Below are 21424 nucleotides of genomic sequence, written 5' to 3' on the forward strand. Positions count from 1 at the left end.
CCTGCACCAACACAAGTGCGAAAAGTGGTTTTTCAACACTAACACAAGTGCAAAAAGTGGTTTTTCAACACTATCACAAGTGCAAAAAGTGTTTTTTCCACACTAATACAAGTGCAAAAGTGGTTTCCTGCACCAACACAAGTGCGAAAAGTGGTTTTTCCACACTAATACAAGTGCAAAAGTGGTTTCCTGCACCAACACAAGTGCGAAAAGTGGTTTTTCAACACTAACACAAGTGCGAAAAGTGGTTTTTCAACACTATCACAAGTGCAAACAGTGTTTTTTCCACACTAACACAAGTGCAAAAGTGGTTTCCTACACCAACACAAGTGCGAAAAGTGGTTTTTCAACACTAACACAAGTGCGAAATGTGGTTTTTCAACACTAACACAAGTGCGAAAAGTGGTTTTTCAACACTATCACAAGTGCAAACAGTGTTTTTTCCACACTAACACAAGTGCAAAAGTGGTTTCCTACACCAACACAAGTGCGAAAAGTGGTTTTTCAACACTATCACAAGTGCAAACAGTGTTTTTTCCACACTAACACAAGTGCAAAAGTGGTTTCCTACACCAACACAAGTGCGAAAAGTGGTTTTTCAACACTAACACAAGTGCGAAAAGTGGTTTTTCAACACTAACACAAGTGCAAAAAGTGGTTTTTCAACACTAACACAAGTGCGAAAAGTGGTTTTTCCACACTAATACAAGTGCAAAAGTGGTTTCCTACACCAACACAAGTGCGAAAAGTGGTTTTTCAACACTAACACAAGTGCGAAATGTGGTTTTTCAACACGATCACAAGTGCAAAAAGTGTTTTTTCCACACTAATACAAGTGCAAAAGTGGTTTACTGCACCAACACAAGTGCGAAAGTGGTTTTTCAACACTAACACAAGTGCGAAAAGTGGTTTTTCAACACTAATACAAGTGCAAAAGTGGTTTCCTGCACCAACACAAGTGTGAAAAGTGGTTTTTCAACACTAACACAAGTGCAAAAAGTGGTTTTTCAACACTAACACAAGTGCGAAAAGTGGTTTTCAACACTGATACAAGTGCAAAAGTGGTTTCCTGCACCAACACAAGTGCGAAAAGTGGTTTTTCAACACTAACACAAGTGCGAAAAGTGGTTTTTCAATACTATCACAGGTGCAAAAAGTGTTTTTTCCACACTAATACAAGTGCAAAAGTGGTTTCCTGCACCAACACAAGTGCGAAAAGTGGTTTTTCAACACTAACACAAGTCCGAAAAGTGGTTTTTCAACACTAAGACAAGTGCGAAAAGTGGTTTTTCCACACTAATGCATGTGCAAAAGTGGTTTCCTGCACCAACACAAGTGCGAAAAGTGGTTTTTCAACACTAACACAAGTGCGAAAAGTGGTTTTTCAACACTATCACAAGTGCAAAAAGTGTTTTTTCCACACTAATACAAGTGCAAAAGTGGTTTCCTGCACCAACACAAGTGCGAAAAGTGGTTTTTCAACACTAACACAAGTGCGAAAAGTGGTTTTTCAACACTAACACAAGTGCAAAAAGTGTTTTTTCCACACTAATACAAGTGCAAAAGTGGTTTCCTGCACCAACACAAGTGCGAAAAGTGGTTTTTCAACACTAACACAAGTGCGAAAATTGGTTTTTCAACACTATCACAGGTGCAAAAAGTGTTTTTTCCACACTAATACAAGTGCAAAAGTGGTTTCCTGCACCAACACAAGTGCGAAAAGTGGTTTTTCAACACTAACACAAGTGCGAAAAGTGGTTTTTCCACACTAATACAAGTGCAAAAGTGGTTTCCTGCACCAACACAAGTGCGAAAAGTGGTTTTTCAACACCAACTCAAGTGCGAAAAGTGGTTTTTCAACACTATCACAAGTGCAAAAAGTGTTTTTTCCACACTAATACAAGTGCAAAAGTGGTTTCCTGCACCAACACAAGTGCGAAAAGTGGTTTTTCAACACTAACACAAGTGCGAAAAGTGGTTTTTCAACACTAACACAAGTGCGAAAAGTGGTTTTTCCACACTAATACAAATGCAAAAGTGGTTTCCTGCAACAACACAAGTGCGAAAAGTGGTTTTTCAACACTAACACAAGTGCGAAAAGTGGTTTTTCAACACTATCACAAGTGCAAAAAGTGTTTTTTCCACACTAATACAAGTGCAAAAGTGGTTTCCTGCACCAACACAAGTGCGAAAAGTGGTTTTTCAACACTAACACAAGTGTCAAAAGTGGTTTTTGCAACACTAACACAAGTGCGAAAAGTGGTTTTTCAACACTAATACAATTGCAAAAGTGGTTTCCTGCACGAACACAAGTGCGAAAAGTGGTTTTTCAACACTAACACAAGTGCGAAAAGTGGTTTTTCAACACTATCACAAGTGCAAAAAGTGTTTTTTCCACACTAATACAAGTGCAAAAGTGGTTTCCTGCACCAACACAAGTGCGAAAAGTGGTTTTTCAACACTAACACAAGTGCGAAAAGTGGTTTTTCAACACTAACACAAGTGCGAAAAGTGGTTTTTCCACACTAATACAAGTGCAAAAGTGGTTTCCTGCACCAACACAAGTGCGAAAAGTGGTTTTTCAACACTAACACAAGTGCGAAAGTGTTTTTTCAACACTAACACAAGTGCGAAAAGTGTTTTTTCCACACTAATACAAGTGCAAAAGTGGTTTCCTGCACCAACACAAGTGTGAAAAGTGGTTTTTCAACACTAACACAAGTGCGAAAAGTGGTTTTTCAACACTAACACAAGCGCGAAAAGTGGTTTTTCAACACTAACACAAGTGCGAAAAGTGCTTTTTCCACACTAATACAAGTGCAAAAGTGGTTTCCTGCACCAACACAAGTGCGAAAAGTGGTTTTTCAACACTAACACAAGTGCGAAAAGTGGTTTTTCAACACTAACACAAGTGCGAAAAGTGGTTTTTCCACACTAATACAAGTGCAAAAGTGGTTTCCTGCACCAACACAAGTGCGAAAAGTGGTTTTTCAACACTAACACAAGTGCAAAAAGTGGTTTTTCAACACTATCACAAGTGCAAAAAGTGTTTTTTCCACACTAATACAAGTGCAAAAGTGGTTTCCTGCACCAACACAAGTGCGAAAAGTGGTTTTTCCACACTAATACAAGTGCAAAAGTGGTTTCCTGCACCAACACAAGTGCGAAAAGTGGTTTTTCAACACTAACACAAGTGCGAAAAGTGGTTTTTCAACACTATCACAAGTGCAAAAAGTGTTTTTTCCACACTAATACAAGTGCAAAAGTGGTTTCCTGCACCAACACAATTGTGAAATGTGGTTTTTCAACACTAACACAAGTGCGAAAAGTGGTTTTTCAACACTAACACGAGTGCGAAAAGTGGTTTTTCAACACTAACACAAGTGCGAAAAGTGGTTTTTCCACACTAATACAAGTGCAAAAGTGGTTTCCTGCACCAACACAAGTGCGAAAAGTGGTTTTTCAACACTAACACAAGTGCAAAAAGTGGTTTTTCAACACGATCACAAGTGCAAAAAGTGTTTTTTCCACACTAATACAAGTGCAAAAGTGGTTTACTGCACCAACACAAGTGCGAAAGTGGTTTTTCAACACTAACACAAGTGCGAAAAGTGGTTTTTCAAACTAATACAAGTGCAAAAGTGGTTTCCTGCACCAACACAAGTGTGAAAAGTGGTTTTTCAACACTAACACAAGTGCAAAAAGTGGTTTTTCAACACTAACACAAGTGCGAAAAGTGGTTTTCAACACTGATACAAGTGCAAAAGTGGTTTCCTGCACCAACACAAGTGCGAAAAGTGGTTTTTCAACACTAACACAAGTGCGAAAAGTGGTTTTTCAATACTATCACAGGTGCAAAAAGTGTTTTTTCCACACTAATACAAGTGCAAAAGTGGTTTCCTGCACCAACACAAGTGCGAAAAGTGGTTTTTCAACACTAACACAAGTCCGAAAAGTGGTTTTTCAACACTAAGACAAGTGCGAAAAGTGGTTTTTCCACACTAATGCATGTGCAAAAGTGGTTTCCTGCACCAACACAAGTGCGAAAAGTGGTTTTTCAACACTAACACAAGTGCGAAAAGTGGTTTTTCAACACTATCACAAGTGCAAAAAGTGTTTTTTCCACACTAATACAAGTGCAAAAGTGGTTTCCTGCACCAACACAAGTGCGAAAAGTGGTTTTTCAACACTAACACAAGTGCGAAAAGTGGTTTTTCAACACTAACACAAGTGCAAAAAGTGTTTTTTCCACACTAATACAAGTGCAAAAGTGGTTTCCTGCACCAACACAAGTGCGAAAAGTGGTTTTTCAACACTAACACAAGTGCGAAAATTGGTTTTTCAACACTATCACAGGTGCAAAAAGTGTTTTTTCCACACTAATACAAGTGCAAAAGTGGTTTCCTGCACCAACACAAGTGCGAAAAGTGGTTTTTCAACACTAACACAAGTGCGAAAAGTGTTTTTTCCACACTAATACAAGTGCAAAAGTGGTTTCCTGCACCAACACAAGTGCGAAAAGTGGTTTTTCAACACTAACACAAGTGCAAAAAGTGGTTTTTCAACACTATCACAAGTGCAAAAAGTGTTTTTTCCACACTAATACAAGTGCAAAAGTGGTTTCCTGCACCAACACAAGTGCGAAAAGTGGTTTTTCCACACTAATACAAGTGCAAAAGTGGTTTCCTGCACCAACACAAGTGCGAAAAGTGGTTTTTCAACACTAACACAAGTGCGAAAAGTGGTTTTTCAACACTATCACAGTGCAAAAAGTGTTTTTTCCACACTAATACAAGTGCAAAAGTGGTTTCCTGCACCAACACAATTGTGAAATGTGGTTTTTCAACACTAACACAAGTGCGAAAAGTGGTTTTTCAACACTAACACGAGTGCGAAAAGTGGTTTTTCAACACTAACACAAGTGCGAAAAGTGGTTTTTCCACACTAATACAAGTGCAAAAGTGGTTTCCTGCACCAACACAAGTGCGAAAAGTGGTTTTTCAACACTAACACAAGTGCAAAAAGTGGTTTTTCAACACGATCACAAGTGCAAAAAGTGTTTTTTCCACACTAATACAAGTGCAAAAGTGGTTTACTGCACCAACACAAGTGCGAAAGTGGTTTTTCAACACCAACACAAGTGCGAAAAGTGGTTTTTCAACACTAATACAAGTGCAAAAGTGGTTTCCTGCACCAACACAAGTGTGAAAAGTGGTTTTTCAACACTAACACAAGTGCAAAAAGTGGTTTTTCAACACTAACACAAGTGCGAAAAGTGGTTTTCAACACTGATACAAGTGCAAAAGTGGTTTCCTGCACCAACACAAGTGCGAAAAGTGGTTTTTCAACACTAACACAAGTGCGAAAAGTGGTTTTTCAATACTATCACAGGTGCAAAAAGTGTTTTTTCCACACTAATACAAGTGCAAAAGTGGTTTCCTGCACCAACACAAGTGCGAAAAGTGGTTTTTCAACACTAACACAAGTCCGAAAAGTGGTTTTTCAACACTAAGACAAGTGCGAAAAGTGGTTTTTCCACACTAATGCATGTGCAAAAGTGGTTTCCTGCACCAACACAAGTGCGAAAAGTGGTTTTTCAACACTAACACAAGTGCGAAAAGTGGTTTTTCAACACTATCACAAGTGCAAAAAGTGTTTTTTCCACACTAATACAAGTGCAAAAGTGGTTTCCTGCACCAACACAAGTGCGAAAAGTGGTTTTTCAACACTAACACAAGTGCGAAAAGTGTTTTTTCCACACTAATACAAGTGCAAAAGTGGTTTCCTGCACCAACACAAGTGCGAAAAGTGGTTTTTCAACACCAACACAAGTGCGAAAAGTGGTTTTTCAACACTATCACAAGTGCAAAAAGTGTTTTTTCCACACTAATACAAGTGCAAAAGTGGTTTCCTGCACCAACACAAGTGCGAAAAGTGGTTTTTCAACACTAACACAAGTGCGAAAAGTGGTTTTTCAACACTAACACAAGTGCGAAAAGTGGTTTTTCCACACTAATACAAATGCAAAAGTGGTTTCCTGCAACAACACAAGTGCGAAAAGTGGTTTTTCAACACTAACACAAGTGCGAAAAGTGGTTTTTCAACACTATCACAAGTGCAAAAAGTGTTTTTTCCACACTAATACAAGTGCAAAAGTGGTTTCCTGCACCAACACAAGTGCGAAAAGTGGTTTTTCAACACTAACACAAGTGTCAAAAGTGGTTTTTGCAACACTAACACAAGTGCGAAAAGTGGTTTTTCAACACTAATACAATTGCAAAAGTGGTTTCCTGCACGAACACAAGTGCGAAAAGTGGTTTTTCAACACTAACACAAGTGCGAAAAGTGGTTTTTCAACACTATCACAAGTGCAAAAAGTGTTTTTTCCACACTAATACAAGTGCAAAAGTGGTTTCCTGCACCAACACAAGTGCGAAAAGTGGTTTTTCAACACTAACACAAGTGCGAAAAGTGGTTTTTCAACACTAACACAAGTGCGAAAAGTGGTTTTTCCACACTAATACAAGTGCAAAAGTGGTTTCCTGCACCAACACAAGTGCGAAAAGTGGTTTTTCAACACTAACACAAGTGCGAAAGTGTTTTTTCAACACTAACACAAGTGCGAAAAGTGTTTTTTCCACACTAATACAAGTGCAAAAGTGGTTTCCTGCACCAACACAAGTGTGAAAAGTGGTTTTTCAACACTAACACAAATGCGAAAAGTGGTTTTTCAACACTAACACAAGCGCGAAAAGTGGTTTTTCAACACTAACACAAGTGCGAAAAGTGGTTTTTCCACACTAATACAAGTGCAAAAGTGGTTTCCTGCACCAACACAAGTGCGAAAAGTGGTTTTTCAACACTAACACAAGTGCGAAAAGTGGTTTTTCACCACTTTCACAAGTGCAAAAAGTGTTTTTTCCACACTAATACAAGTGCAAAAGTGGTTTCCTGCACCAACACAAGTGCGAAAAGTGGTTTTTCAACACTAACACAAGTGCAAAAAGTGGTTTTCAACACTAACACAAGTGCGAAAAGTGGTTTTTCCACACTAATACAAGTGCAAAAGTGGTTTCCTGCACCAACACAAGTGCGAAAAGTGGTTTTTCAACACTAACACAAGTGCAAAAAGTGGTTTTTCAACACTATCACAAGTGCAAAAAGTGTTTTTTCCACACTAATACAAGTGCAAAAGTGGTTTCCTGCACCAACACAAGTGCGAAAAGTGGTTTTTCCACACTAATACAAGTGCAAAAGTGGTTTCCTGCACCAACACAAGTGCGAAAAGTGGTTTTTCAACACTAACACAAGTGCGAAAAGTGGTTTTTCAACACTATCACAAGTGCAAACAGTGTTTTTTCCACACTAACACAAGTGCAAAAGTGGTTTCCTGCACCAACACAATTGTGAAATGTGGTTTTTCAACACTAACAAGAGTGCGAAAAGTGGTTTTTCAACACTAACACAAGTGCAAAAAGTGGTTTTTCAACACTAACACAAGTGCGAAAAGTGGTTTTTCCACACTAATACAAGTGCAAAAGTGGTTTCCTACACCAACACAAGTGCGAAAAGTGGTTTTTCAACACTAACACAAGTGCGAAATGTGGTTTTTCAACACGATCACAAGTGCAAAAAGTGTTTTTTCCACACTAATACAAGTGCAAAAGTGGTTTACTGCACCAACACAAGTGCGAAAGTGGTTTTTCAACACTAACACAAGTGCGAAAAGTGGTTTTTCAACACTAATACAAGTGCAAAAGTGGTTTCCTGCACCAACACAAGTGTGAAAAGTGGTTTTTCAACACTAACACAAGTGCAAAAAGTGGTTTTTCAACACTAACACAAGTGCGAAAAGTGGTTTTCAACACTGATACAAGTGCAAAAGTGGTTTCCTGCACCAACACAAGTGCGAAAAGTGGTTTTTCAACACTAACACAAGTGCGAAAAGTGGTTTTTCAATACTATCACAGGTGCAAAAAGTGTTTTTTCCACACTAATACAAGTGCAAAAGTGGTTTCCTGCACCAACACAAGTGCGAAAAGTGGTTTTTCAACACTAACACAAGTCCGAAAAGTGGTTTTTCAACACTAAGACAAGTGCGAAAAGTGGTTTTTCCACACTAATGCATGTGCAAAAGTGGTTTCCTGCACCAACACAAGTGCGAAAAGTGGTTTTTCAACACTAACACAAGTGCGAAAAGTGGTTTTTCAACACTATCACAAGTGCAAAAAGTGTTTTTTCCACACTAATACAAGTGCAAAAGTGGTTTCCTGCACCAACACAAGTGCGAAAAGTGGTTTTTCAACACTAACACAAGTGCGAAAAGTGGTTTTTCAACACTAACACAAGTGCAAAAAGTGTTTTTTCCACACTAATACAAGTGCAAAAGTGGTTTCCTGCACCAACACAAGTGCGAAAAGTGGTTTTTCAACACTAACACAAGTGCGAAAATTGGTTTTTCAACACTATCACAGGTGCAAAAAGTGTTTTTTCCACACTAATACAAGTGCAAAAGTGGTTTCCTGCACCAACACAAGTGCGAAAAGTGGTTTTTCAACACTAACACAAGTGCGAAAAGTGGTTTTTCCACACTAATACAAGTGCAAAAGTGGTTTCCTGCACCAACACAAGTGCGAAAAGTGGTTTTTCAACACCAACTCAAGTGCGAAAAGTGGTTTTTCAACACTATCACAAGTGCAAAAAGTGTTTTTTCCACACTAATACAAGTGCAAAAGTGGTTTCCTGCACCAACACAAGTGCGAAAAGTGGTTTTTCAACACTAACACAAGTGCGAAAAGTGGTTTTTCAACACTAACACAAGTGCGAAAAGTGGTTTTTCCACACTAATACAAATGCAAAAGTGGTTTCCTGCAACAACACAAGTGCGAAAAGTGGTTTTCAACACTAACACAAGTGCGAAAAGTGGTTTTTCAACACTATCACAAGTGCAAAAAGTGTTTTTTCCACACTAATACAAGTGCAAAAGTGGTTTCCTGCACCAACACAAGTGCGAAAAGTGGTTTTTCAACACTAACACAAGTGTCAAAAGTGGTTTTTGCAACACTAACACAAGTGCGAAAAGTGGTTTTTCAACACTAATACAATTGCAAAAGTGGTTTCCTGCACGAACACAAGTGCGAAAAGTGGTTTTTCAACACTAACACAAGTGCGAAAAGTGGTTTTTCAACACTATCACAAGTGCAAAAAGTGTTTTTTCCACACTAATACAAGTGCAAAAGTGGTTTCCTGCACCAACACAAGTGCGAAAAGTGGTTTTTCAACACTAACACAAGTGCGAAAAGTGGTTTTTCAACACTAACACAAGTGCGAAAAGTGGTTTTTCCACACTAATACAAGTGCAAAAGTGGTTTCCTGCACCAACACAAGTGCGAAAAGTGGTTTTTCAACACTAACACAAGTGCGAAAGTGTTTTTTCAACACTAACACAAGTGCGAAAAGTGTTTTTTCCACACTAATACAAGTGCAAAAGTGGTTTCCTGCACCAACACAAGTGTGAAAAGTGGTTTTTCAACACTAACACAAGTGCGAAAAGTGGTTTTTCAACACTAACACAAGCGCGAAAAGTGGTTTTTCAACACTAACACAAGTGCGAAAAGTGGTTTTTCCACACTAATACAAGTGCAAAAGTGGTTTCCTGCACCAACACAAGTGCGAAAAGTGGTTTTTCAACACTAACACAAGTGCGAAAAGTGGTTTTTCAACACTAACACAAGTGCGAAAAGTGGTTTTTCCACACTAATACAAGTGCAAAAGTGGTTTCCTGCACCAACACAAGTGCGAAAAGTGGTTTTTCAACACTAACACAAGTGCAAAAAGTGGTTTTTCAACACTATCACAAGTGCAAAAAGTGTTTTTTCCACACTAATACAAGTGCAAAAGTGGTTTCCTGCACCAACACAAGTGCGAAAAGTGGTTTTTCCACACTAATACAAGTGCAAAAGTGGTTTCCTGCACCAACACAAGTGCGAAAAGTGGTTTTTCAACACTAACACAAGTGCGAAAAGTGGTTTTTCAACACTATCACAAGTGCAAAAAGTGTTTTTTCCACACTAATACAAGTGCAAAAGTGGTTTCCTGCACCAACACAATTGTGAAATGTGGTTTTTCAACACTAACACAAGTGCGAAAAGTGGTTTTTCAACACTAACACGAGTGCGAAAAGTGGTTTTTCAACACTAACACAAGTGCGAAAAGTGGTTTTTCCACACTAATACAAGTGCAAAAGTGGTTTCCTGCACCAACACAAGTGCGAAAAGTGGTTTTTCAACACTAACACAAGTGCAAAAAGTGGTTTTTCAACACGATCACAAGTGCAAAAAGTGTTTTTTCCACACTAATACAAGTGCAAAAGTGGTTTACTGCACCAACACAAGTGCGAAAGTGGTTTTTCAACACTAACACAAGTGCGAAAAGTGGTTTTTCAACACTAATACAAGTGCAAAAGTGGTTTCCTGCACCAACACAAGTGTGAAAAGTGGTTTTTCAACACTAACACAAGTGCAAAAAGTGGTTTTTCAACACTAACACAAGTGCGAAAAGTGGTTTTCAACACTGATACAAGTGCAAAAGTGGTTTCCTGCACCAACACAAGTGCGAAAAGTGGTTTTTCAACACTAACACAAGTGCGAAAAGTGGTTTTTCAATACTATCACAGGTGCAAAAAGTGTTTTTTCCACACTAATACAAGTGCAAAAGTGGTTTCCTGCACCAACACAAGTGCGAAAAGTGGTTTTTCAACACTAACACAAGTCCGAAAAGTGGTTTTTCAACACTAAGACAAGTGCGAAAAGTGGTTTTTCCACACTAATGCATGTGCAAAAGTGGTTTCCTGCACCAACACAAGTGCGAAAAGTGGTTTTTCCACACTAACACAAGTGCAAAAGTGGTTTCCTGCACCAACACAATTGTGAAATGTGGTTTTTCAACACTAACACAAGTGCGAAAAGTGGTTTTTCAACACTAACACAAGTGCAAAAAGTGGTTTTTCAACACTAACACAAGTGCGAAAAGTGGTTTTTCCACACTAATACAAGTGCAAAAGTGGTTTCCTACACCAACACAAGTGCGAAAAGTGGTTTTTCAACACTAACACAAGTGCGAAATGTGGTTTTTCAACACGATCACAAGTGCAAAAAGTGTTTTTTCCACACTAATACAAGTGCAAAAGTGGTTTACTGCACCAACACAAGTGCGAAAGTGGTTTTTCAACACTAACACAAGTGCGAAAAGTGGTTTTTCAACACTAATACAAGTGCAAAAGTGGTTTCCTGCACCAACACAAGTGTGAAAAGTGGTTTTTCAACAATAACACAAGTGCAAAAAGTGGTTTTTCAACACTAACACAAGTGCGAAAAGTGGTTTTCAACACTGATACAAGTGCAAAAGTGGTTTCCTGCACCAACACAAGTGCGAAAAGTGGTTTTTCAACACTAACACAAGTGCGAAAAGTGGTTTTTCAATACTATCACAGGTGCAAAAAGTGTTTTTTCCACACTAATACAAGTGCAAAAGTGGTTTCCTGCACCAACACAAGTGCGAAAAGTGGTTTTTCAACACTAACACAAGTCCGAAAAGTGGTTTTTCAACACTAAGACAAGTGCGAAAAGTGGTTTTTCCACACTAATGCATGTGCAAAAGTGGTTTCCTGCACCAACACAAGTGCGAAAAGTGGTTTTTCAACACTAACACAAGTGCGAAAAGTGGTTTTTCAACACTATCACAAGTGCAAAAAGTGTTTTTTCCACACTAATACAAGTGCAAAAGTGGTTTCCTGCACCAACACAAGTGCGAAAAGTGGTTTTTCAACACTAACACAAGTGCGAAAAGTGGTTTTTCAACACTAACACAAGTGCAAAAAGTGTTTTTTCCACACTAATACAAGTGCAAAAGTGGTTTCCTGCACCAACACAAGTGCGAAAAGTGGTTTTTCAACACTAACACAAGTGTGAAAATTGGTTTTTCAACACTATCACAGGTGCAAAAAGTGTTTTTTCCACACTAATACAAGTGCAAAAGTGGTTTCCTGCACCAACACAAGTGCGAAAAGTGGTTTTTCAACACTAACACAAGTGCGAAAAGTGGTTTTTCCACACTAATACAAGTGCAAAAGTGGTTTCCTGCACCAACACAAGTGCGAAAAGTGGTTTTTCAACACCAACTCAAGTGCGAAAAGTGGTTTTTCAACACTATCACAAGTGCAAAAAGTGTTTTTTCCACACTAATACAAGTGCAAAAGTGGTTTCCTGCACCAACACAAGTGCGAAAAGTGGTTTTTCAACACTAACACAAGTGCGAAAAGTGGTTTTTCAACACTAACACAAGTGCGAAAAGTGGTTTTTCCACACTAATACAAATGCAAAAGTGGTTTCCTGCAACAACACAAGTGCGAAAAGTGGTTTTTCAACACTAACACAAGTGCGAAAAGTGGTTTTTCAACACTATCACAAGTGCAAAAAGTGTTTTTTCCACACTAATACAAGTGCAAAAGTGGTTTCCTGCACCAACACAAGTGCGAAAAGTGGTTTTTCAACACTAACACAAGTGTCAAAAGTGGTTTTTGCAACACTAACACAAGTGCGAAAAGTGGTTTTTCAACACTAATACAATTGCAAAAGTGGTTTCCTGCACGAACACAAGTGCGAAAAGTGGTTTTTCAACACTAACACAAGTGCGAAAAGTGGTTTTTCAACACTATCACAAGTGCAAAAAGTGTTTTTTCCACACTAATACAAGTGCAAAAGTGGTTTCCTGCACCAACACAAGTGCGAAAAGTGGTTTTTCAACACTAACACAAGTGCGAAAAGTGGTTTTTCAACACTAACACAAGTGCGAAAAGTGGTTTTTCCACACTAATACAAGTGCAAAAGTGGTTTCCTGCACCAACACAAGTGCGAAAAGTGGTTTTTCAACACTAACACAAGTGCGAAAGTGTTTTTTCAACACTAACACAAGTGCGAAAAGTGTTTTTTCCACACTAATACAAGTGCAAAAGTGGTTTCCTGCACCAACACAAGTGTGAAAAGTGGTTTTTCAACACTAACACAAGTGCGAAAAGTGGTTTTTCAACACTAACACAAGCGCGAAAAGTGGTTTTTCAACACTAACACAAGTGCGAAAAGTGGTTTTTCCACACTAATACAAGTGCAAAAGTGGTTTCCTGCACCAACACAAGTGCGAAAAGTGGTTTTTCAACACTAACACAAGTGCGAAAAGTGGTTTTTCAACACTAACACAAGTGCGAAAAGTGGTTTTTCCACACTAATACAAGTGCAAAAGTGGTTTCCTGCACCAACACAAGTGCGAAAAGTGGTTTTTCAACACTAACACAAGTGCAAAAAGTGGTTTTTCAACACTATCACAAGTGCAAAAAGTGTTTTTTCCACACTAATACAAGTGCAAAAGTGGTTTCCTGCACCAACACAAGTGCGAAAAGTGGTTTTTCCACACTAATACAAGTGCAAAAGTGGTTTCCTGCACCAACACAAGTGCGAAAAGTGGTTTTTCAACACTAACACAAGTGCGAAAAGTGGTTTTTCAACACTATCACAAGTGCAAAAAGTGTTTTTTCCACACTAATACAAGTGCAAAAGTGGTTTCCTGCACCAACACAATTGTGAAATGTGGTTTTTCAACACTAACACAAGTGCGAAAAGTGGTTTTTCAACACTAACACGAGTGCGAAAAGTGGTTTTTCAACACTAACACAAGTGCGAAAAGTGGTTTTTCCACACTAATACAAGTGCAAAAGTGGTTTCCTGCACCAACACAAGTGCGAAAAGTGGTTTTTCAACACTAACACAAGTGCAAAAAGTGGTTTTTCAACACGATCACAAGTGCAAAAAGTGTTTTTTCCACACTAATACAAGTGCAAAAGTGGTTTACTGCACCAACACAAGTGCGAAAGTGGTTTTTCAACACTAACACAAGTGCGAAAAGTGGTTTTTCAACACTAATACAAGTGCAAAAGTGGTTTCCTGCACCAACACAAGTGTGAAAAGTGGTTTTTCAACACTAACACAAGTGCAAAAAGTGGTTTTTCAACACTAACACAAGTGCGAAAAGTGGTTTTCAACACTGATACAAGTGCAAAAGTGGTTTCCTGCACCAACACAAGTGCGAAAAGTGGTTTTTCAACACTAACACAAGTGCGAAAAGTGGTTTTTCAATACTATCACAGGTGCAAAAAGTGTTTTTTCCACACTAATACAAGTGCAAAAGTGGTTTCCTGCACCAACACAAGTGCGAAAAGTGGTTTTTCAACACTAACACAAGTCCGAAAAGTGGTTTTTCAACACTAAGACAAGTGCGAAAAGTGGTTTTACCACACTAATGCATGTGCAAAAGTGGTTTCCTGCACCAACACAAGTGCGAAAAGTGGTTTTTCAACACTAACACAAGTGCGAAAAGTGGTTTTTCAACACTATCACAAGTGCAAAAAGTGTTTTTTCCACACTAATACAAGTGCAAAAGTGGTTTCCTGCACCAACACAAGTGCGAAAAGTGGTTTTTCAACACTAACACAAGTGCGAAAAGTGGTTTTTCAACACTAACACAAGTGCAAAAAGTGTTTTTTCCACACTAATACAAGTGCAAAAGTGGTTTCCTGCACCAACACAAGTGCGAAAAGTGGTTTTTCAACACTAACACAAGTGCGAAAATTGGTTTTTCAACACTATCACAGGTGCAAAAAGTGTTTTTTCCACACTAATACAAGTGCAAAAGTGGTTTCCTGCACCAACACAAGTGCGAAAAGTGGTTTTTCAACACTAACACAAGTGCGAAAAGTGTTTTTTCCACACTAATACAAGTGCAAAAGTGGTTTCCTGCACCAACACAAGTGCGAAAAGTGGTTTTTCAACACTAACACAAGTGCAAAAAGTGGTTTTTCAACACTATCACAAGTGCAAAAAGTGTTTTTTCCACACTAATACAAGTGCAAAAGTGGTTTCCTGCACCAACACAAGTGCGAAAAGTGGTTTTTCCACACTAATACAAGTGCAAAAGTGGTTTCCTGCACCAACACAAGTGCGAAAAGTGGTTTTTCAACACTAACACAAGTGCGAAAAGTGGTTTTTCAACACTATCACAAGTGCAAAAAGTGTTTTTTCCACACTAATACAAGTGCAAAAGTGGTTTCCTGCACCAACACAATTGTGAAATGTGGTTTTTCAACACTAACACAAGTGCGAAAAGTGGTTTTTCAACACTAACACGAGTGCGAAAAGTGGTTTTTCAACACTAACACAAGTGCGAAAAGTGGTTTTTCCACACTAATACAAGTGCAAAAGTGGTTTCCTGCACCAACACAAGTGCGAAAAGTGGTTTTTCAACACTAACACAAGTGCAAAAAGTGGTTTTTCAACACGATCACAAGTGCAAAAAGTGTTTTTTCCACACTAATACAAGTGCAAAAGTGGTTTACTGCACCAACACAAGTGCGAAAGTGGTTTTTCAACACTAACACAAGTGCGAAAAGTGGTTTTTCAACACTAATACAAGTGCAAAAGTGGTTTCCTGCACCAACACAAGTGTGAAAAGTGGTTTTTCAACACTAACACAAGTGCAAAAAGTGGTTTTTCAACACTAACACAAGTGCGAAAAGTGGTTTTCAACACTGATACAAGTGCAAAAGTGGTTTCCTGCACCAACACAAGTGCGAAAAGTGGTTTTTCAACACTAACACAAGTGCGAAAAGTGGTTTTTCAATACTATCACAGGTGCAAAAAGTGTTTTTTCCACACTAATACAAGTGCAAAAGTGGTTTCCTGCACCAACACAAGTGCGAAAAGTGGTTTTTCAACACTAACACAAGTCCGAAAAGTGGTTTTTCAACACTAAGACAAGTGCGAAAAGTGGTTTTTCCACACTAATGCATGTGCAAAAGTGGTTTCCTGCACCAACACAAGTGCGAAAAGTGGTTTTTCAACACTAACACAAGTGCGAAAAGTGGTTTTTCAACACTATCACAAGTGCAAAAAGTGTTTTTTCCACACTAATACAAGTGCAAAAGTGGTTTCCTGCACCAACACAAGTGCGAAAAGTGGTTTTTCAACACTAACACAAGTGCGAAAAGTGGTTTTTCAACACTAACACAAGTGCAAAAAGTGTTTTTTCCACACTAATACAAGTGCAAAAGTGGTTTCCTGCACCAACACAAGTGCGAAAAGTGGTTTTTCAACACTAACACAAGTGCGAAAATTGGTTTTTCAACACTATCACAGGTGCAAAAAGTGTTTTTTCCACACTAATACAAGTGCAAAAGTGGTTTCCTGCACCAACACAAGTGCGAAAAGTGGTTTTTCAACACTAACACAAGTGCGAAAAGTGTTTTTTCCACACTAATACAAGTGCAAAAGTGGTTTCCTGCACCAACACAAGTGCGAAAAGTGGTTTTTCAACACCAACACAAGTGCGAAAAGTGGTTTTTCAACACTATCACAAGTGCAAAAAGTGTTTTTTCCACACTAATACAAGTGCAAAAGTGGTTTCCTGCACCAACACAAGTGCGAAAAGTGGTTTTTCAACACTAACACAAGTGCGAAAAGTGGTTTTTCAACACTAACACAAGTGCGAAAAGTGGTTTTTCCACACTAATACAAATGCAAAAGTGGTTTCCTGCAACAACACAAGTGCGAAAAGTGGTTTTTCAACACTAACACAAGTGCGAAAAGTGGTTTTTCAACACTATCACAAGTGCAAAAAGTGTTTTTTCCACACTAATACAAGTGCAAAAGTGGTTTCCTGCACCAACACAAGTGCGAAAAGTGGTTTTTCAACACTAACACAAGTGCCAAAAGTGGTTTTTGCAACACTAACACAAGTGCGAAAAGTGGTTTTTCAACACTAATACAATTGCAAAAGTGGTTTCCTGCACGAACACAAGTGCGAAAAGTGGTTTTTCAACACTAACACAAGTGCGAAAAGTGGTTTTTCAACACTATCACAAGTGCAAAAAGTGTTTTTTCCACACTAATACAAGTGCAAAAGTGGTTTCCTGCACCAACACAAGTGCGAAAAGTGGTTTTTCAACACTAACACAAGTGCGAAAAGTGGTTTTTCAACACTAACACAAGTGCGAAAAGTGGTTTTTCCACACTAATACAAGTGCAAAAGTGGTTTCCTGCACCAACACAAGTGCGAAAAGTGGTTTTTCAACACTAACACAAGTGCGAAAGTGTTTTTTCAACACTAACACAAGTGCGAAAAGTGTTTTTTCCACACTAATACAAGTGCAAAAGTGGTTTCCTGCACCAACACAAGTGTGAAAAGTGGTTTTTCAACACTAACACAAGTGCGAAAAGTGGTTTTTCAACACTAACACAAGCGCGAAAAGTGGTTTTTCAACACTAACACAAGTGCGAAAAGTGGTTTTTCCACACTAATACAAGTGCAAAAGTGGTTTCCTGCACCAACACAAGTGCGAAAAGTGGTTTTTCAACACTAACACAAGTGCGAAAAGTGGTTTTTCACCACTTTCACAAGTGCAAAAAGTGTTTTTTCCACACTAATACAAGTGCAAAAGTGGTTTCCTGCACCAACACAAGTGCGAAAAGTGGTTTTTCAACACTAACACAAGTGCAAAAAGTGGTTTTTCAACACTAACACAAGTGCGAAAAGTGGTTTTTCCACACTAATACAAGTGCAAAAGTGGTTTCCTGCACCAACACAAGTGCGAAAAGTGGTTTTTCAACACTAACACAAGTGCAAAAAGTGGTTTTTCAACACTATCACAAGTGCAAAAAGTGTTTTTTCCACACTAATACAAGTGCAAAAGTGGTTTCCTGCACCAACACAAGTGCGAAAAGTGGTTTTTCCACACTAATACAAGTGCAAAAGTGGTTTCCTGCACCAACACAAGTGCGAAAAGTGGTTTTTCAACACTAACACAAGTGCGAAAAGTGGTTTTTCAACACTATCACAAGTGCAAACAGTGTTTTTTCCACACTAACACAAGTGCAAAAGTGGTTTCCTGCACCAACACAATTGTGAAATGTGGTTTTTCAACACTAACACAAGTGCGAAAAGTGGTTTTTCAACACTAACACAAGTGCAAAAAGTGGTTTTTCAACACTAACACAAGTGCGAAAAGTGGTTTTTCCACACTAATACAAGTGCAAAAGTGGTTTCCTACACCAACACAAGTGCGAAAAGTGGTTTTTCAACACTAACACAAGTGCGAAATGTGGTTTTTCAACACGATCACAAGTGCAAAAAGTGTTTTTTCCACACTAATACAAGTGCAAAAGTGGTTTACTGCACCAACACAAGTGCGAAAGTGGTTTTTCAACACTAACACAAGTGCGAAAAGTGGTTCTTCAACACTAATACAAGTGCAAAAGTGGTTTCCTGCACCAACACAAGTGTGAAAAGTGGTTTTTCAACACTAACACAAGTGCAAAAAGTGGTTTTTCAACACTAACACAAGTGCGAAAAGTGGTTTTCAACACTGATACAAGTGCAAAAGTGGTTTCCTGCACCAACACAAGTGCGAAAAGTGGTTTTTCAACACTAACACAAGTGCGAAAAGTGGTTTTTCAACACTATCACAGGTGCAAAAAGTGTTTTTTCCACACTAATACAAGTGCAAAAGTGGTTTCCTGCACCAACACAAGTGCGAAAAGTGGTTTTTCAACACTAACACAAGTCCGAAAAGTGGTTTTTCAACACTAAGACAAGTGCGAAAAGTGGTTTTTCCACACTAATGCATGTGCAAAAGTGGTTTCCTGCACCAACACAAGTGCGAAAAGTGGTTTTTCAACACTAACACAAGTGCGAAAAGTGGTTTTTCAACACTATCACAAGTGCAAAAAGTGTTTTTTCCACACTAATACAAGTGCAAAAGTGGTTTCCTGCACCAACACAAGTGCGAAAAGTGGTTTTTCAACACTAACACAAGTGCGAAAAGTGGTTTTTCAACACTAACACAAGTGCAAAAAGTGTTTTTTCCACACTAATACAAGTGCAAAAGTGGTTTCCTGCACCAACACAAGTGCGAAAAGTGGTTTTTCAACACTAACACAAGTGCGAAAATTGGTTTTTCAACACTATCACAGGTGCAAAAAGTGTTTTTTCCACATTAATGCAAGTGCAAAAGTGGTTTCCTGCACCAACACAAGTGCGAAAAGTGGTTTTTCAACACTAACACAAGTGCGAAAAGTGGTTTTTCCACACTAATACAAGTGCAAAAGTGGTTTCCTGCACCAACACAAGTGCGAAAAGTGGTTTTTCAACACCAACACAAGTGCGAAAAGTGGTTTTTCAACACTATCACAAGTGCAAAAAGTGTTTTTTTCCACACTAATACAAGTGCAAAAGTGGTTTCCTGCACCAACACAAGTGCGAAAAGTGGTTTTTCAACACTAACACAAGTGCGAAAAGTGGTTTTTCAACACTAACACAAGTGCGAAAAGTGGTTTTTCCACACTAATACAAATGCAAAAGTGGTTTCCTGCAACAACACAAGTTCGAAAAGTGGTTTTTCAACACTAACACAAGTGGGAAAAGTGGTTTTTCAACACTATCACAAGTGCAAAAAGTGTTTTTTCCACACTAATACAAGTGCAAAAGTGGTTTCCTGCACCAACACAAGTGCGAAAAGTGGTTTTTCAACACTAACACAAGTGTCAAAAGTGGTTTTTCAACACTAACACAAGTGCGAAAAGTGGTTTTTCCACACTAATACAAGTGCAAAAGTGGTTTCCTGCAGCAACACAAGTGCGAAAAGTGGTTTTTCAACACTAACACAAGTGCGAAAAGTGGTTTTTCAACACCAACACAAGTGCGAAAAGTGGTTTTTCAACACTAATACAAGTGCAAAAGTGGTTTCCTGCACCAACACAAGTGCGAAAAGTGGTTTTTCAACACTAACACAAGTGCGAAAAGTGGTTTTTCAACACTAACACAAGTGCGAAAAGTGTTTTTTCCACACTAATACAAGTGCAAAAGTGGTTTCCTGCACCAACACAAATGTGAAAAGTGGTTTTCAACACTAACACAAGTGCGAAAAGTGGGCTTTTCAACACTAACACAAGTGCGAAAAGTGGTTTTTCAACACTATCACAAGTGCAAAAAGTGTTTTTTCCACACAAATACAAGTGCAAAAGTGGTTTCCTGCACCAACACAATTGTGAAATGTGGTTTTTCAACACTAACACAAGTTGCGAAAAGTGGTTTTTCAACACTAACACAAGTGCGAAAAGTGGTTTTTCAACACTAACACAAGTGCGAAAAGTGGTTTTTCCACACTAATACAAGTGCAAAAGTGGTTTCCTGCACCAACACAAGTGCGAAAAGTGGTTTTTCAACACTAACACAAGTGCGAAAAGTGGTTTTTCAACACGATCACAAGTGCAAAAAGTGTTTTTTCCACACTAATACAAGTGCAAAAGTGGTTTACTGCACCAACACAAGTGCGAAAGTGGTTTTTCAACACTAACACAAGTGCGAAAAGTGGTTTTTCAACACTAATACAAGTGCAAAAGTGGTTTCCTGCACCAACACAAGTGTGAAAAGTGGTTTTTCAACACTAACACAAGTGCAAAAAGTGGTTTTTCAACACTAACACAAGTGCGAAAAGTGGTTTTCAACACTGATACAAGTGCAAAAGTGGTTTCCTGCACCAACACAAGTGCGAAAAGTGGTTTTTCAACACTAACACAAGTGCGAAAAGTGGTTTTTCAACACTATCACAGGTGCAAAAAGTGTTTTTTTCCACACTAATACAAGTGCAAAAGTGGTTTCCTGCACCAACACAAGTGCGAAAAGTGGTTTTTCAACACTAACACAAGTGCAAAAAGTGGTTTTTCAACACTATCACAAGTGCAAAAAGTGTTTTTTTCCACACTAATACAAGTGCAAAAGTGGTTTCCTGCAACAACACAAGTTCGAAAAGTGGTTTTTCAACACTAACACAAGTGCGAAAAGTGGTTTTTCAACACTATCACAAGTGCAAAAAGTGTTTTTTCCACACTAATACAAGTGCAAAAGTGGTTTCCTGCACCAACACAAGTGCGAAAAGTGGTTTTTCAACACTAACACAAGTGTCAAAAGTGGTTTTTCAACACTAACACAAGTGCGAAAAGTGGTTTTTCCACACTAATACAAGTGCAAAAGTGGTTTCCTGCACCAACACAAGTGCGAAAAGTGGTTTTTCAACACTAACACAAGTGCGAAAAGTGGTTTTTCAACACCAACACAAGTGCGAAAAGTGGTTTTTCAACACTAATACAAGTGCAAAAGTGGTTTCCTGCACCAACACAAGTGCGAAAAGTGGTTTTTCAACACTAACACAAGTGCGAAAAGTGGTTTTTCAACACTAACACAAGTGCGAAAAGTGTTTTTTCCACACTAATACAAGTGCAAAAGTGGTTTCCTGCACCAACACAAGTGTGAAAAGTGGTTTTTC

The sequence above is a fragment of the Myxine glutinosa genome, unplaced genomic scaffold (genome assembly GCF_964187855.1).
Source record: "Myxine glutinosa unplaced genomic scaffold, kmMyxGlut1.1 SCAFFOLD_163, whole genome shotgun sequence".
Taxonomy (NCBI): domain Eukaryota; kingdom Metazoa; phylum Chordata; class Myxini; order Myxiniformes; family Myxinidae; genus Myxine; species Myxine glutinosa.